The 1,557-nt window shown below is 45.3% G+C and overlaps 1 non-coding gene across 1 annotated transcript; it reads left to right on the top strand.

The window, feature by feature from the left end:
* The first annotated feature begins 321 nt into the window (after window positions 1-321).
* trnak-uuu (transfer RNA lysine (anticodon UUU)) lies at window positions 322-394 on the top strand. The gene has a single exon. It is a non-coding gene; the product is annotated as a tRNA-Lys (tRNA).
* The last annotated feature ends 1,163 nt before the right edge of the window (window positions 395-1,557 follow it).

Below are 1,557 nucleotides of genomic sequence, written 5' to 3'. Positions count from 1 at the left end.
ACGTGGACACCAGGCTATTTTAGCCACCTCATCCTTCAGCTGGATTTTGTGTCTGAAGCTTGGTGGTGTCCCGTCTTGCCTCCCTGCAGCCAAGAGAGCTGGCAGACCTCTGCCAGGTATAGTCATGGCCGAGAGGTTAAGGCGATGGAATTGAAATCCAATGGGGACTTCCTGCACAGGTTTTAACCCTGCTGACTACGGGCCCTTTTGCTTTAGCTTCCTGTGCCGACAGTTGAGCCATCCAAGACCTTTTGCCTTCGGTCTCGCTGCCGTAATTCCTTGTGTCTTGAATAAAACGTAGCAGACCTGCATTGTGCAAGGGCCTGGATAACTCATTTGGTAGAGCATTAGACTTTTAATCTGAGGGTTCAGGGTTCAAGTTCCTGTTCGGGCCTGCTGTCTTGTTGTTGATTGCCTCAGCTTGCTGTAACGTCGGTCCAGCTCTGCTGTTGACTGTCAGCTAGAGTGGTGTTCAGTCCTGCTCTGTGGGACCCACAGCGTTTTTGAGCATCTCCCTTGTTTGCCACACCTGGGGTCAGATTCACGAAACATTCTTAAGAAAAAAAAATTAATAACTGCCATTTTCTTATTATTTTTTAAAGAAATAAAAAAAAAATTAAGAATATTATGAATTCCCAAAAAATTATTCTTAAGAATGTTCTTATCTTTTTCCTTAAGATTGTTCTTGTTGTTGTTGATTGTTATTGACAAATAGAAATTCCTTTAAGTCTGTAATATGTCAGTGTGTCTTCAGTCATGTATTGAGTCAGATAAAGACTGTCATTTTTTTTCTTACAAAAAACTAAAATGTTCTTAAGAACACATTTGAGAACTTCAAGAACTGCACTTAAACACATTCTTACGAACTTTGTGGAATTTATCTAAAGATATTACTTAACTTTTTTCTGAAGAAGATTTTTGTGAATCCGGCCCCTGAGTCTGATGGTCAGCTTGTTAGGAAAGAGCACTCATGAACTGAGTGAGTAAGATAAGAGAGACCTAGGAAACGTGCAGTGCTGTGGGACCCCAGGGTCAGCACTGAAACAACCCCTCTTCACAGGATGAGATGTAGCAGCCTGCTTTGTCCTCATTGATTAATCGGGTAAACGAAGTCTTAGCTGAGCGGTTAGGGCCATGGACTAAGAATCTGTTGGGATTTCCATGTGCAGGTTTGAATCCTGCCCTGTTTTCCTGCATGCTGAGGAGAAGCGGCCATGCCATTTTTTTCACATCCCTAGCATGCTTTTCCACTCCCTCACTGCATCGGACAAACACACTGCTGTCCCATACTGCAGCTGTGGGCCAGTGGTGTGCTGTGATTGTATAGTGGTTAGTACTCTGCGTTGTGGCCGCAGCAACTCCAGTTCGAATCCGGATCACGGCAGCCTTTTGCCATCGAGCAATGGGGATGTCGGGCTTCTTTTTGCCACCTCATCCTTCAGCTGGATTTTGTTTCTGAAGCTTGGTGGAGCCCTGTCGTGCCTCCCTGCAGCCAAGAGAGCTGTCAGGCTGCTGCCAGGCGTAGTCGTGGCCGAGAGGTTAAGGTGATGGACTCGA

This window comes from Sinocyclocheilus grahami, unplaced genomic scaffold, assembly GCF_001515645.1.
Source record: "Sinocyclocheilus grahami isolate Dianchi unplaced genomic scaffold, SAMN03320097.WGS_v1.1 scaffold492.1, whole genome shotgun sequence".
In the NCBI taxonomy this organism is placed as follows: Eukaryota; Metazoa; Chordata; class Actinopteri; order Cypriniformes; family Cyprinidae; genus Sinocyclocheilus; species Sinocyclocheilus grahami.
This window is presented reverse-complemented; position numbering and strand designations above follow the sequence as displayed.